The sequence below is a fragment of the Giraffa tippelskirchi genome, chromosome 2 (genome assembly GCF_054371585.1).
Source record: "Giraffa tippelskirchi isolate mGirTip1 chromosome 2, T2T-mGirTip1v1.2.pri, whole genome shotgun sequence".
Lineage (NCBI taxonomy): Eukaryota > Metazoa > Chordata > Mammalia > Artiodactyla > Giraffidae > Giraffa > Giraffa tippelskirchi.
In genome coordinates, this window is record NC_137276.1 from 20,400,898 (window position 1) to 20,418,040 (window position 17,143).

General features: G+C 43.0%; 1 protein-coding gene across 1 annotated transcript in view; it reads right to left on the reverse strand.

Moving 5' to 3' along the window:
* DUSP5 (dual specificity phosphatase 5) overlaps positions 1 to 17,143 on the reverse strand; it is a 48,563-nt gene that overhangs the window by 16,657 nt on the left and 14,763 nt on the right. The window contains exons 5-6 of the mRNA XM_081541278.1: positions 14,941 to 15,021; positions 12,393 to 12,524 (exon numbers count right to left, since the gene is read on the reverse strand). The gene's annotated coding sequence lies outside the window, so the exon portion shown is untranslated. The remainder of the gene's footprint in view (positions 1 to 12,392; positions 12,525 to 14,940; positions 15,022 to 17,143) is intronic.

The following is a 17,143-nucleotide window of genomic DNA, read 5'->3' on the forward strand; positions in this document are numbered from 1 at the left end:
GCATGGTTGCAAAGGTGACCAGAAATTGCCCCATCTCGAGTGAATTAAAAACTGAAAACGCCACATTTGGGAAGTGATCTGAGGACTTCTGCCATGGTGAGGTTTTATGCCCTCCTACCCTCCCTCCATCACCTGCTCTCAGAAAAGGAACAGAAAGTACCACTTACTGACACTGGAAGTGATCCCCGCTAGGGGAAGCTTAATTTTTAATTGGCATCAAAGTCTGAAACTAGAAGAAGTGATGTGGCATTTCAGGTGCTGGGGAGGGAGTAGGAGGAGAGTTTAGGGGGGCTGAAAGCCTTTCTGAGTCAGTGAAATGGCAGGCAATAAACAATGTCACGGATAGCGCTTCTGAAATCTCCTGCCACGCTCATGCAGTCATTTCTCATAGAAAATTCAAGTAGAGCAAGCAATTCACTTCTGCTTGGACCTCAGCTCCCAGCCACGTGACAGGAGAAAGCTGGGCGAGGACACCTCTGAGCCCCCTGCTACTTCTAGGTTCTAATTGTATTTCAGAAGGGCAGGAAGTGTGTCTGGGAGGGGAAAGGACGATTTCATTTCCCTTTGCCCTCCTCAGTCACCCTTTCTGGTCACTTCACTCCCACACTGGTGGCCAGGGCAGAGCCAGGGTAGGTTGGGGTGCATCCTCTGCCCGCCGCCGCACCCTCGGAGCCCTCCCAGGTGGGGCGAGGGTGCCCATTTTCGCAATCACTGCCCAGGAATGTAGCTGGGGCAGTTCCCACGGGGCTCTCAGCTCTGGGTGGGACCCTCTCCTGGGCCAGACGATCAGAATCACACTCCGCAAAATATTAATTATTGTTGCTTCCAAAGCCCCACTACCGGCAGATGCCGGGCCCTGCCCAGGAAGTTCAAACAATCAGCGTCTCTGGCATTTTAGTCACCCCTGGTTGGAGAGCCAGGTCAGTCGTGTGATCCCCATCCCCTCCTTAGATGAAAGCCACTTCCTGGAAACCAATCTGGGACCCACAGGTGCCCGGAGGCTAGTGGGGGCTGGGGCAGAGTTGGGGTGTGAGTGTGTAGGTGGGGAATGTAAGGTGAAGACGAGAAGAATAGGAAAGTCTCCAGGAAAAGAGAAGAAGCACTGTCTAAGTGAACTTATCTAGGATTCTCTTTTTTTTCCAGAAGATGTAAGAAAATTGCCCTGAGTCCCAAGCTGCCAAAAGGCAGAGTGCAGGCACTTCCCACTGCACTAATGGCAGGCAATTTCACAGGCAGGATAAACCACCCCAGTCTAATCAGTGGTTGAGCATATTGGGAACGTGAGAAAGCAGTGGGCAGGCCAGCCCGCTCCAGGTGACTGTGGGGCTGAGGAGCTCATACTCTTGGTGGCAGTGAAAATGCCCTGTCAAAATTCAGTGAAGGGGTACAGGTCCCGTAGGGTCTTGTCCCCTGACCTGCATCAGATTTGTGGGAATTTTAGGAAATGGTCTCTTGAAAGTTTCTTGGGACAAATTGCTTAATTGATGTCAATTAAGTATCAGTTGATACTCTAAAGAAGCATTCCAGAATCAGAAACCGTTTCTGAAAAAAACACTCATAATTTATAAATGCATGTCCCCCCCTACCCTTCTAAAAACTGGAAACAATACTTGGGGAATGAGCCTATCCACTCCACAGGATATTTCACAGCTCCTAAGAATGATGATTGCAAAGAGTCTTTAATAACATAAGGAAATGCAGAGGCTGTAAAGTAGGATATACAACTATACCCACAGGGTGATCACAGCTGTTCGAAAGGAAAAAAGGGAAGAAAGAACCCAGAATACGTAGAAAACAGGGTGGCAGGAAACACCAAATTGTTGACAGTGGTTTTCTGTGGGTGGTAGAGGTAATTTCATTTTCTTCTTTCAACTTTTCAGTATTTTTTAATCTTTCTATCTATGGAATATATTACTTTATAGTGAAAACCATCCATGTTTTACTTTAAAAGAGAGAAAGTGGATTATAATAGTAATAATAGTAAACAACAGCAACAACAATAATAGTAAACTAACATCTACCGAGCATTTACTGGGTATCTGTATCAAGCAAGCACTTCGCCTATTTTTTTTAAATCCTCATAGCAATCCTGTGAGGTGGACATTATTAATGAGTCTATTTTACAAAAGCTCTGAGATGTTAGGGCATGTCCACAATGTTGAGTTTTGGGCGGTCCACTCTCCAAAGCCCCCCTGGCCTGTGCGCAGGACTTGCCTTTATATATTAACTTGGAGGAAGGAACCTCCTATTACTGAGGTCCAAGGGCAAATCCTCCTGCTTCTAGCTTTCTGGTAATGGGTGTGGGCACATGACCTGAGGCTTGGGCCCTGGACCCGGAGCGCTAAAGAGTTAGAACTCTGTCTGCCGTGATAGCTGGCTGCAATGGCATCAGTGTCCTGACTAAGTACTTCCTGGCCAAGGGGTGGTTTTGTGCCTTCTGCTTCTCCAGGCCTTGAATGTGACCTTAATTTCTGCTCCTTTCCCAAGTTTGCCCGTTTTGAATCCCTGCCCATTCTATTGCATTGGATTCTTTTTTTTTTTTCATTTTTTAAGATCATTGGGTCCATCTCTGTAGCTTGTTACTAAGAGTTCTGACTGGTGTTGGTGATTTTCCTGCAGTCTCAGAGCAAATGATGGAAGCAGGACCCCAATCCTGACCTGTCCATCCACACCCCAAGCCCTTAACCAAACCTTTTGTCACTAATACTCCTAGCTTCCCCAGAGTGTGATAAACATTTCCTGAACTCCTAGAAAACAAACCGGAAACACCAGCTTGAAGTTTTTCTCAGAAATTGGCAGCCCCCCACCCACTCTACTGCCGTGGGAGCCTGGCAAGCTGATCAACTAAAGGGCAGGAAGCCTGACACAAAAGCCAGGTCAGGGTGGAGCCAACTCCCGCTTCCAGTGACTGGAGTGCGTGGGCCTGGGGAGGAGAGGAAGCAGAGGCGTCGCAGGCCTCACTGGCACTTCCTGGCCAGTGCCGGAGGACTGACTCAGCATCCAGCGTCCTCAGCCTGGAGGCCTTCTTTGACCTTTGGAGGCTGGGAGAGGAGTTTGAGTCTCATGGCACCTTACATCCTCCTCTCCCACGCCAGGTTGATAACTTGTTTACACGTCCACCCCCATGCAAGAGTGGACTTCTAGAGGGCAGGGACGGAGTCTTTCCCACCCTGAATTCCTCCCGCCCAGTGCATCACTGTTGTCGGAGTGAGTGAGAGAATAAGTACAGGAACGGCTTTCCCCATTCCTGGGCTAAGTGGTGGGAAATCTTAAACCCTGGACTTGTCCAAGGCATCTTGGTGAAACAGAACAGCCATGGACTTTGGAGCTGACAAATTTTGTTTCAAAACGTGACTCTTGGGACTTCCCTGGCAGGCCAGTAGTTAAGACTCTGCACTTCCAGTGCAGAGGATACAGGTTCAATCCCTGGTCGGGGAACTAAGATCTTACAGGCCATTCAGTGTGGCCAAAAAATCAAAACATCAAAACCTGGTTCTCCTACCTATAAAAAGATTCTTTTTTAACTGCTCTGGACCTCAGCTTCCTCATCTGCAGGATGTGTGCTGTGCTTCGTCACTCAGTCGTGTCCGACTCTTTGGGACCCCATGGACTGGGGCCCACCAGGCTCCTCTGTCCATGAAGATTCTCCAGCCAAGAATACTCGAGTGGGTTGCCATGCTCTCCTCCAGGGATCTTCCCAACCCAAGGATCAAACCCAGGTCTCCTGCACTGCAGGCACATTCTTTACCATTTGAGCTACCAGAGAAGTCCAAGAATACTGGAGTGGGTAGCCTATCCTTTCTCCAGGGGATCTTCCCAACCCAGGAATCGAACCGAGGTCTCCTGCATTGGAGGTGAATTATTTACCAACTGAGCTATCAGGAAAGCCCCTCATCCGCAGGATGGGAACAGTGTTTAAACTCTCACACTGAGTGATTGGGCAGATAGGAAAAGTGGCTGGCACAGTGTAGGCCCTCAGACTCTCCAAATTTGCTTCCTCCTCCCAATATTTCATTCTGGCTCATTTTCTTTTCCTGCTGTCCCTCACCTGAGTACATGCCCAATGACAGGGAAAAGGTGAAATAAACTATGGCACACCAGAAAGATAAAATGTCAGGCAGTCAATAAAAAAGTCGTTTAACCAATAATTTTTAACAGAATGGAAAATGCTCACATGTTCATATGAACTACAGATAAGGCTAAATTATTCATACTGTATGACCTCAGCCATGTAAAATGAGCGTGCAGATGCATGCCAGGACATGCAATAGCAATTTCTGGAACGATACACAAGAAACTCTTAACAGTGTTTTCCCCTTGGGTAGGAAGAGAAAGTTGGAGAGGACTTTTCACTTTATAACATTCTGTCCTATTTTACATGTATAAAGTAATATATATGCAGCATATAATATTAGATATATATTTGCCACGATCATGTATTAATTTTTAAATAACCACCACCCCCCCCAAATGTAGAAAAAACAGAAAGGAAACATAAGATTTTAACTGTGGTTATTTGGGGAGCTGTGGAATTATGGGATGACTAAAATAATTCTCCCCGTTATATTTTTCTGTATTTTCCAGGTGTTCTGTGTTGAGCATATAGTTCCTTTAGAATCAGAGGGAAGGCGAACACCACTTGGAGTAGCTCCCCTGGGGTAGGGGGAGGAGGAAGGACGAGCAGGTGACGGTGTCCAAAGGGCCAAGGGAGCGTGAGGTGTATCTGGGCAGAGGTGGTTGTATTTTTGGAGCCATGTGGTTCCTGCTGAGTCAACTAACTAGTTGTTTGGCCCCAGCCTGCCAGTGGAGGCAGGAAATGCTCCCACTCCTGCCCTGGTTTACGCTTAGTCATCCTCTGGGAAAGCAGGGTAGGGGTGGGGGCAGGAGGTGAGTTGGGAGTCTCCTTCTGCCCCTGGAGCCTTCTAGGCAGAGAAATGCCCCTAAGGAGTCTAAGACCTGGACATCATATCCACCTGGCACTGTCACCTTGGGGCAGGCAGCAGCTGGGAGCGAGCTGGGAGGGCTGGGGAGGGGTACGGAAATAATGGCCCTCTGGTGTTTAGCAGACAGACCACATCCTCCCCTGGAAGCTGCTGTGAATATTAATTACCATTTGTCCAGGGCTTTGAGATTCCCCAGATGAAAGATGTACCAGAAGGAGTGTCACGATGAATCTGTGTTTACGGCATTGACTTTCATCCCAAACATCCATCATGACAATCATGTGTCTCTCTCCTAACCTTCCATCTCCCTGACGTCACAGCCTCAAAGCAGAGAAGTTGAGCATCCGTATCAAATGATGCTGAAGGGGAGGTAGGAAGGGCAGGGGCAGCTCATCCCCCATGATCCTGCATTTCAGATGGGTAAACTGACTGTTCCATTCCCCCACAGCTTAAAAGGAGGAAATTATGATGAAGCCAAGGAAACTGAGGAAGGAAGACTTGGTTGCTGTTGTTTAGTGGATCATTCGTGTCTGACTCTTTGCGACCCCATGGACTGCAGCATGCCAAGCTTCCCTGTCCTTCACCATCTCCCGGAGCTTGCTCAAACGCATGTCCATTGAGTTAGTGATGCCATCCAACCGTCTCATCCTCTGTCACCCCCTTCTCCTGCCTTCAATCTTTCCCAGCATCAGGGGCTTTTCTAATGAGTCGACTCTTCGCATCAGGTGACCAAAGTATTGGAGCTTCAGCTACAGCATCAGTCCTTCCAATGAATATTCAGGATTGATTTCCTTGGAGAGAGGGGCTATGGATTCCTCTGGACCTGAGTCCAGATTCTGCCCCTTGTGTGGACTGCCCCTCGAGGGATGGGAGGAATCCCAGAGCTCTCTGGCTCAGAGCATGCAATGCCAAACAGGTTCATCCCTAGATACACAATTCCAACTTCTGATTCCTCTAGCAAACTGAATCACTTCTTTGTTGATTGCTTCTGAACCCTTGACCATGGCCAAATTCTGTCATCTCCTGGCTGTGCAAATTTGCGTGGGAAACTCTTTGGTTTTCTGGACTCTTCTCATTCTGTCTTTTCTTATTTTATACAAGAAGATAATTGATCTGTAAAGCTGCTTAATGTGTTTCTGGGCAGATGTACACAGCAAATCCAACAGAGAGAGGATTACGAAGGGGCCAGCCCCTCTCTTAAGGAGACTGCATTCTTACAGGAGAGTAGGGTCTTCGTTTATGAGACATTTAACAATCTCAGAGAGCAGGGAGGCAGAGAAAAGGCCAGATCTCCAAGAAAAGCAGGATAGTTGTGGCCTAGAGGACTTGGGAGACTTTGCCAGGATCCAAGTTTGGAGCTACAAAGGGACCCAGACTAAGTGGAGATGGTGAAGAGCCCATCGAGGCCAAATGCAAGGTTTAGGAGAGGATGTGGGCAGGCAGGCAGGCAGGCTGGGGGAGATTGTGAAGGCCCTTGAATGTCAAGCTAAAGAATTAGAATTTTATCCAGAGGACAGTGGGAACCCACTGAAAGTTTCTGAGCCAGAGGATAATACAATGCAGAGTTGAATAAGAGGTAAAACATTTTCACCAGGAGGTGAATCTTAGCATCTCTGAGTCAGCAGCCCTACCATGAAATTCACCATCTCCCTCCTCAGTCCAGACCCCAAATTCTATTTCGGCTGATGACACAAAAGAACAAATGTCACCTCCCCTGGTTGCTCTCTGACCCGCTACCGAGTGTTATTTTCTTCATTACACTTAGCACCTTTGGAAATGATCTTGTTTATGTACTTGTTTTCTTCCTCTTTCTCTTCATGTTCATGGAATATAAGCAGAATGGGGTGGTTGGGGGATTGTTATCTGTTTTGTTTGCTGTTTTATTTCTAGCAGCTATGACAGTACCAGGCTGCTGTCAGATGCTCAGTGTGTATTTGTGGAATGAATGAGTAGATGGATTGATAAATACGTTAATGGCACACTATTTTCTCAGTCACACCATCCCCAAGCCCCATGGTGATTCTTGACTCATGCTTCTTCCTGCTCTGCAGAATCCAGTCATTCATTGCCATGTCTATGGACATTACCTCTGCATCCCTACTTGCCCTCCCCCTCCCCTTTGCATTTACACCTGGACTCTCTCAGACAACTCTAAGCTTCTTGAGGACAGATGCTCCCTGTCATTTCCCCCATGGGGGTCAGCACAGGGCCTGAGTGATAACCGTTCCCACTGGTCCAGTCTTTACAGTTGCCCAAATGCTTTTCACATGATCCTGGTATACCTCGGGCAGGTTCAGACTCAGACCCCAGCCCTCAACTCTAAACCACATGCTTATTCGTTTTTTCTGCTTCATGCATGATTTGTGGTGAGTGAATGAATGAATGAGTGAGTGAGCAAATTAGTGCTGGAAGTGCGTAAGAGCAATTATAGAGGGAGAAACTAAAATGGAAGACTTGTTGAGGAACATGTCAGTCCCCACCATATTGACACAAAAGGAGAGAGAGTGACTGGGCGTTGGAGATGAGTGGGGAGAGTCAAAATCTGGGGCTGGAAATGGCTAATTCCCCAGATGTTAGATGACTTGGTCTTATGTGTTGTGTACCCCCTCCTCTGTTTTCTTATTATTTAAAACAGAAAGACATATAGCAAACCTGGGAGAAAACAACAAAGACAAAGTTAAAGGAGCAAGAGATTCTGAGTCCAAAAGAGATATAACTTATTGGTTTGTGAACTACTGTGTTTGTAAGCAGTAAGAATTAAAAATATAAGCAATTCCACTGGACAAAAATTGAAAAAGGACAAAAATATATCAAGAAAAAAGAAAATGAAAATCACCGGTTATTCCACCATCCAGAAAAAGTCATTCTAACGTTTTGATGCACATCTGTTCAGACTACATAAATGTTACTTATAAATATAAGCACATGTAATATTTATATAAATCATACTTATATACTTTATTATATACTGCATATATATATTATATACAAGTATGAACATACTTTGAAAAGTAAATGATATATATACAGTTGTGTAACTTGATTTTTGTTCACTTAATAATATCTAGTGAACACAAAGGAGATTTTATAAGCCCAAAGGGCAGTATGAAAAGATAACCTTTGGGATAAACAGGAAGCCACAGAAGATATATGAGTATAAAGTGAGCGGTTAAGCTCTGGGTTTTGATAAATATTATTAAAGTAAATAAATCTTAGATGTCCTGCCAGTTTAGGTAATTATTAGCTTTCTATCAGCAAGGCCACAAAGTCATAGACTCACAGGATGTTGATACTTGAAGGAGCCTTTGAGCTGATCTAATTCAACCCCCTTCCCTTAGCTATTGAGAAACTCCAAGCCCTGGGACATGAACTAAGTTGTCTAAAAAGAAATGACTGGTGGGCCACAGAACTGGAGTAAGTATGGAGTGCCCTGACTTCCAGCCCAGTGCTCTTGCCACTAAACCACACACATATACTCTTCAACCACGGGTACTGACACGCAGAATGGAACAGAGAAGATGAGGCCCCGAGCTCAGTGGTTCTCCACGTGTATAATACCAATGGAGGTGTGTGTGTGTGTGTTAAGAGGCCACCAAGTGTCCCCAGGCAGGTGACTAGGGAGACATAGAACACAGCAGCTGAGAGTGGTTGGCTGTGATATCAGACCTCTGAGAACCAAACTGTGGTTCCCTTATTGATCTTGTTGTATGACTTTGGGCAATTCACTTAAATCTTCTTGCTTCAATTTCTCCAGCTGTAAAAAGGATAGCAGGACCTAATTCAACAGATTGCAGTGAGAATTAAGAGATAATGAACACAAGCAGCTGACCAAGGTGTTTGACATATAGAAAGAGCTCAATAAATGTAAGCCATCATGATGACTGATGATCTGGCGTGAGGCTCAACATTCTTGTAAACTTTAAAAAAGAGCTTAAGGGCATATCACAGCCCATCCTTGGCTGAAGGCATCTGTGGGGACAGAGGACTTAGAAAGAAGCCCAGCTCTGGAGCTCTGTGAGTCCCCCACTGTGAGGGCTATAACTAAGAGTGACCATTATACAAAGGAGGACATGTGGCTTGGAGTGGAGCTGTAGGCAGCTGGGGACTCAGGGACTGTCTAGTGTTATTGGAAATCACCCAAGGTGTAGCTGTGAGTCCATCTTCACACTCCCTGAGCTAGTCAATAATTGGGCAAATCAAGGGTCCAGAAAAATTTATTCTGCATTTTTCAATCTATTTAAAAAATAATCAACTGTTTAAAGCTAAAAGAATAGCAACTTATTATGAGGTTTATAACAAATGTAGAACTAAATTCATTACAACACAAAGTAGCACAAAGACTGGAAAGAGGGACAAGTAAATATATAATTAGAAGTTCTTCCAGTTACACATAATAGTAATAGTACTATTTGAAGGTAGTGATAAGTTAAAGATGGATATTTTAAACCTCAGTACAACCATTAACTACAATAAAATAAGTATAACCAATAAGCCAACAGTGGGCGAAACATGGAACTATAGAAAATACTCAATTTGTCCAAAAAAGGCAGGAAAAGAGAAAAAAAGATTCAAAAGCAAAGAGGACAAATAGAACACAAACAGAAAAATACTGAATTTGGAAGGACTAAGGCCAAAGCTGAAACTCCAATACTTTGGCCACCTGACGCAAAGAGCTGACTCATTGGAAAAGACCCTGAGGCTGGGAAAGATTGAGGGCAAGAGGAGAAGAGGGCAAGAGAAGATTAGACGATTGAATGGCATCACTGATGCAATGTACATGAACTTGGGCAAACTCTGGGAGATGGTGAGGGACAGGGAGGCCTGGTGTGCTGCAGTCCAGGGGTCACGAAGACTCGAACACGCCTTGGCGACTGAACAACAGGGTAGCGGTATGAGGCAATCTAGACAACAGAACAAGGACCAGAACAACAGACAAAGGGGGACATTTCATAACAATATAGGGGTCAATTGATCAAGAAGATGTTCTGTGCTGTGCTAAGTCGCTTCAGTTGTGTCCGACTCTGTGCGACTGTGTAGACCATAGCCTGCCAGGCTCCTCTGTCCACGGGATTCTCCAGGCACGAATACTGGAGTGGGTTGCCATACCCTTCTCCAGGGGATCTTCCCAAGCCAAGGATCGAACCCAGATCTCTTATGTCTCTTGCATTGGCAGGCAGGTTCTTTACCACTAGCGCCACCCGGTAAGCCCACAATCAAGAGGATACACTGATCTAAACATTACTGCACTCAACAGAATTTTAGAATACATGAAGCAGAAACTGGTGGAACTCAAAGGAGAGAGAGGCAAATTCCAGTTGAAGGTGAAAGCATTAACATTCCTTTCTCAATAACTGACAGAAGAGTAGACAGGAAGTCACTAAGGATATAGAAGACTTGAACAACATTAGCAATGAACTTGACCTGTTTGACAGTTCATAACACTCCACCCCAAAAGAGAGAAATACACATTTGTTTTTCCACGTGCCATGAAACATTCACCAAGACAGACTGTATTTGGGGACCACAAAATCAAACTGTCAATAAACTTGAGGAATTGAAATCACATGAACTATGTTTCCTGACCACCACAGAATTAAACTAGAAATCAATAACTGCACGATATCTAGAAAATCTCCCAAATCTTGAAAATAAATAGGTCAAAGTGGAAATTACAAGATAAATTAAAATATATTTTGAACTGAATGAAAATGAAAACACATCAAAATGTATAGGATGCTTAGAGGGAAATTCATATCTTTAAAGGTTTATTTTTTAAAAAAAGAAGAAAGTATAAAATCAATGATTAATTTTCACCTTAAGGAACTAGAAAGAGTAAATTGAATGCAAAATAAACAGGAAGAGGGAGAAATAAAGATAAGAGTAGAAATCAATGAAGTAGAAAATGGACAAGTAGTATAGAAAAATCAATGAAACTGAAAGGCTAGTTCTTTGAAAATATAAATAAAATCGTAAATTTCTAACCAGGCTGATCAGAAAAAAGCAAGAAAAGACAAAAATTACTAATATCAGGAATGAGGGAGGGAACACTATTATAAATTGTAAGATCTTAAAGTGATAATAAGGAAATATTATTAGCAACTTTATGCTACCTAGTTCAGCACTTTTGATGAAAATAAATTATTTGAAAGATACAAACCACCAAAATTCATTCAAGAAGAAACAAATAAATGGAATAGATTTATATCTACTAAAGAAATGGAATTTATAGCTGAAAACCTTGACAGAGAGAAAACCTCAGGCCCCAGTGACTTCACTGGTAAGTTCTACCAAACATTTAAGGAATGTCAATTCTATATAATCTTTTTCATAAATTAGAAGAGTAAAAAACTCTTTCCCCTTCTTTTTACGAGGGCAGAGTTATTCTGATATCAAAATCAGACAAATACATGACAGGAAGAGACTAGAGACAATATCTCCCATAAACATTAACACAAATACTTTAAATACTAGGAAATACTAGGAAATTAAACCCAGCAATATACATCATGATAAAGTGAGGCTTATCCCAGGAATGCAAGGTTTGATTAACACTCAAATTAATCCATGTAATGAAATTAAGAAAGCAACTTGATTTACAATGGTTTGAAAAAATCTTAGGAATACATTTAACAACAGAAGTGCAAGACTTGTACACTGAAAACTATAAAACATTGTTGAAATAAATTAAATAAAACCTAAAGAAATGAAAAGATACCTGTGTTCATGGATCAGTAGACCTACCATTGTTAAGGAGCTTATCAAACAAATCTACAGATTTAATACAAGTCCTACCAAAATTCCAGCTGATCCTGTGGCAGAAACAAACTGATACTAAACTGATAAAAAATCCCAGTGAAAAATCAAGGAACCCAAAATAGACAAAACAGTGTTGTGAACAATAGAGAATTCCCTAGCTGTCCAGTGGTTAGGACTTTGCGCTTTCACTGCCTAGAGCCTGAGTTCAATCCCTGGTCAGAGAACTAAGATCCCTCAAGCCACACGAAGAATGAAGAGTTGAAGGACTTCCTGATTTTCAAACTTACTGCAATGCTGCAATAATCACAATAGTGTGGTACTGGTATAAGGATAGACATGTAGATCAATGGATTACATAAAAAAACTCTTAAAATACAATAATAAAACAGCTTATTTGAAGAAAATTTTCAACAGATACTTTATCAAAGAAGATATATGAATGGCCAATAAACACATGAGACAATTCTCAAAATCATAAGTGTGAAAATGCAAATTTAAAAATTCCACTGAGGTACCTCCACATGCACTAGAATGGCTAACCTTAAAAAAGAAAAAAAAAAAAACTGACAAAACCAGTATGAGCTAGGATATGGAGAAACCAGAAGTCTCAATCGTTAATGCTTGAAATGCAAAATGGTATAACCGATTTGAAAAATAGTTGGCAGTTTCTTATAAACTTAGAAGCATACTTACCATTTGACTGCAAGGCTGTCTGTGAATGTTTATAGCAGCATTATCTGTAATAGCCAAAAGCTGGAAGCAACTCAAATGTCCATCAATGGGTGAATTGATAAACGAAGGTCGGCATATCACTATGATACAGTACTATTACAGCAATAAAAATGGATGAATTATTAGTAGTCATGCCACATGAATGAATCTTAAATGCATTATACTTAGTAAAATAATCCAGACTCAAAAACCTACATACTGTATGTTCCCATTTATATGAAATTCTAGAAAAGGCACAATTGAAATGAAAGAAAACAGATGAGTAATTACCAAAGTTTGGGACGGGGAAGGAGGAGTAAACATAAAGGAACACAAGGAAATTTGGGAGGTGAATAAAATAGTCCCATATCTTGATTATGGAAGTGTTACATGACTGTACACACACATTTGTCAAAACCCAAATGGGTGAATTTTATACTATGTAAGTTTTACCTCTACAAAATTGATTTTTAAAAATTATGAGCATTGTTATTTAATTTCCACGTGATAGTGCTCTGAAGGGAAGGTATAGGTACCAGGAGGGCATTTAATAAGGAATTCTGAAATCTGAGAAGGCTTCCTTGAGGAAGTGAAGTCACAAATGAGGTATAAGGAGGCCCATAAATGACCGGGTGAAGAAGGAAAGGGATGAAGCAGAGGGAGGCAGGTGTGCAAAGGCCCTGAGACCTAAATCCTTCCCACAACAGACTTTCCACTAGAGAATCCACTTCTGCTTGCTCAACCCTCACACCAGTGGGTAGGTCACCATTGTAATTATTGTAATTAATCATCATGACCACTATTCATTGAGGACTTACTATGTCTTTGACCTCATACAAGAAAATTACTCATCAGATTTACTCTTCAAAATTGTACCCACAAGGTAGATCCAATTAGTACTCTTTTTATGGATAAGAACTTTGAGGTTTAAGGAGATGGAGTAATTTGTTCCAGTCCACATAGCTAGCAAGTGGCAGAGCCGGAATTCAAACTCAGGTTTTTGAAATTCCAGCCCTTGAGTTCCAAGAAACTGCTGTACATAACTTCAGTTAGACAATTGATTGGTTCTCCTCTCCAGACCAAACTCTTCCACCTTTCCAAACTCTCCTCATATAACATAGTCTCCAACCCCTTCATTGCCCATCATCTGTAAACACACTAGTTTGTCCATGTCCCACTTGAAAATTCAGCTCCCAAATCTAAACTTAATGTTGGAAGAGAAGGCTTTGTAAAGTTAAGGAATTATTACAATGAGATCACTTGAAACCCTGTTCTGAAGAACAAATAGATTTCATAGCCTTATTTAAGGGATATAGACATGGAGGCAGATAACTGAGAATCTTTTGAATTTTCTTTTCTGGAAAATAGTGTTGTGTAGGGAGAGAGTATGCCCTTGGGAGTCCAATGCAAGTTGGGTATCCTGGCTTTGACATTCATAGGCTTTAACTATGTAACCCTTGGGCTAAGTTTGTAACCTCTCAATTTGCTTATCTGTAAAACAGGGCTAACAATATTATTCTTGCAGGATTTCTGTGGATCTTAAATGAGAGAACATAGGCAAAACGATCAGTATACAGCCTGCCAAAAGTAAGTGCTTTTTTAAAGGTCATTTTAAAGGTCTTAAGCTGTTAGATTCCCTAGGGTCTGGCAGCTACGCTTCCTGATTTTAAGTCTACTGTTCTTTTCCTCGTGGGCTGGAGATCAACTGTTTTCACCTTCCCACCTTAGAGATACATCTGAGGCTTCACTGTCTGGGAGGTTTATTTCTCTCAAGCAGCACTTTCATTCCTGGTTGCTGGGGAAGCCCAGAATGTAAGCATAGGGATGCTTCAAGGTTCTATTTTAAACTCTCACCTAGTAACTTCTAGGTTTCTATAAACTTTATAAGCGAATGGGGGTGGATGTGTGGGGCAGGAAGGGATCAGACCTGCCACTATAAATAAATACTACCAAGATTTTAAATTTAGGTACCCTAATTGATAATATGAGGTCACTTACTGGAGGTGGGACAAAAGGGGTAGGGTTGAGTTTTACTGTGCCCAGGCTATCTGGTCATCTCCAAGGCCTTCTTATCCAACACTCAGTCTTTGGGCATTAATTAAATTCTTTAGTGGCAAGCTAGGCAAGTGTGTGGCAGGATCTCCACCCTTTCTAACTGAAACTGCTCTGTCTACAAACTCTGCTCAGGGAGTCTGAGGTAGGCAGGTCTCTGAACTTGGAGGAAACTGACTGGTGCCAGGGTGGACACCTGACCCAAGGGCAGCCCACCCATAGACTGACAAGCGACCAATGAGGTGATGTGGTGACATGGACGCTGACCAATAGGATAGCAGTAATTAAATCTAGGAAATGTGTTTCCTTTAGGATTGGTAAGGGATTCAAAAGTGGCCCCTGGGGTTAACATGCTTATGAGCTTATGTGCAGAGGACAGCTTGAGCTTTGAGAGAGATGGAAAGAGCAACTTCTGGTTCTGACAGCATTTATTTCCCAGCTTGTCCCTCATTCACTCCTTCATTCAACCAATACTTACTGAACACCGACTATAAATCAGGCGCTGCACTAGATCCCTCTTGAAATTCTATATAATCTTTGTTCTCCTGGTGCTTCTATTCTGAAGACAAACATTAATAAAATATAATTACAGATAAATGAATATTTCTTAAACTTTGACAAAATGTGAAGAAAAGCTGTAGGTAGGAAGCTATGAGAGACTGAATGGGAATGTCTGACCTAGTTTGGAAGTCTGAGAAATCTCGCCTGGAGAGGTGAAGTTTGAGCTGAGAAGTGAAGGACAAGTAGGAGTTATTTAATTGAAGGGTGAATTTAGGGGAGAAATGTGTTCCAGGCAGAAGAGCCAGTGTGAACAATGAGGCAGGAGGGAGCATGGCTTATTAAAGGACTGTCATAAAACCATTGTGGTCGGAGTAGAGTGCAGCTGGGCATTAAATGCCATTTGTATCTATATATAAAATGTCTTTTTTTTTTTTTTAATGTGGCCTAAGGAGACTTTCTTCCTTGGACACAAAAGTCCAATGGACAAAAGCACCTACTGTATACCGCAGGTGGTGAGAGGGGTACAAGATCAATGAAATAGCTTCATCCTGGGCTCTGCCATTTACTAGCTATGGGACCTAGGGCAGGTTACCTAGTATCTCTAAGGTTCAGTTTATGGATCTAGAAATAGAGACAATAAAAGCATTTGTACAGGGACTTGCCTGGTGGTCCAGTGGTTAAGACTTTGCTTTTCAATGTAGGGGGTGTGGGTCTGATCCCTGGTCAGAGAGCTAAGATCCCACATGACTCATAGCCAAAACACCAAAACATAAAACAGAAGCAATACTGAAACAAATTCAATAAAGACTTTTAAAATGGTCCATGTGAAAATAATCTTTTTTTTTTTTTTTTAAATAAAAGCAATTGTACAGAGTTTTGATGAGTATTAAAGAGATAAGGCCTATGTGCATGCCTAACTTGACTTGTGGCATATGACGGTGGTTTAGTCGCTAAATCATGTCCAACTCTTGCAAGTCTATGGACTGTAGGCCACCAGGCTCCCCTGTCCATGGGATTTCCCAGGCAAGAATACTGAAAGTTGCTCAGTCATGTCCGACTCTTTGTGACCCCAGGGACTATAGAATCCATGGCATTCTCCAGGCCAGAATACTGGAGTAGGTAGCCTTTCCCTTCTCCAGGGGATCTTCCCAACCCAGGGATCAAACTCGCATTTCCTGAATTGCAGGTGGTCTCCTGCATTGCAGGTGGATTCTTTATAGAGTGTGGCATATAGTCAATAGTGCTTAATATACACTTTTGATATTAGCCAAATGACTGAGAAAGGACCGGGGCTCAATAAGAACTTGCTACTTTTTTGGACTATGGTGGGTGTGGAGGTGGGAGCAAGATTAATACAGTGTTCAGAACAAGGCAGTAAATGATGCAAGAGAACCTAAGGGATGAGCCAAGGCAGGGGTCAGATGGTAAGCACAGGTAAACACAGCCATGTGTCCATAGGCTGGCATATCCAGGAGCTCTGCATGCTGGGGAGAGGGGAGAGGATGGAGCTGGAGCCAAGACGAGGGGAGCTGGGAAGGGGGCTGTGTGGGGCTGGGGACATGAGCACACCTTGAGAGGCCAGCTCCACTCTGGCACAGGATGCCCAGTGAACAGTCCTCAGTACTTACGAAGCCCTCATTCCCCACTGAATCCCAGGTTCTAGCAGGCGTTCAGTGTGAAATGGACACAGGGATGATAGTTATCTAGGCACAGAGTCACATCCATCACGGGCAGTGTGTGGGGGTCAGAAGCATCTGCACTGTGGCTTTGAGCAACCTGTCCCTCAGGGCCAGGGCTCCGCCCCCACCCCATAGAAGGTCACCAGCATCAGCATTCAGTGTTGAAAGTATGGGGCAGTGCCTGAGATTCTAAGACAAGACCTGGACCCAGGCCCTTGTCATGGGGTTTGGGTTCTGGACAAGATTTATTCCAAAAAGAATACAGAACTTGGTCAGACTTACTGAGAAGGTAAAGATTTATGCAGCCCCATGGATAAATCCTTCAGAGAGAGATGGAGAGTAGCAACATTGGAGGATGTATAGCCTTCTCTCCATGTGTATTTATATATCACCTCATTCCATAAATGCATTGTGGTATGTTTAATAGTCATTACTCAAGGGTTGTTCTTTTTTTAAAGTCACTGGGGCAACGGAAGCAAAGAAAAATACAGTTGGAAAATT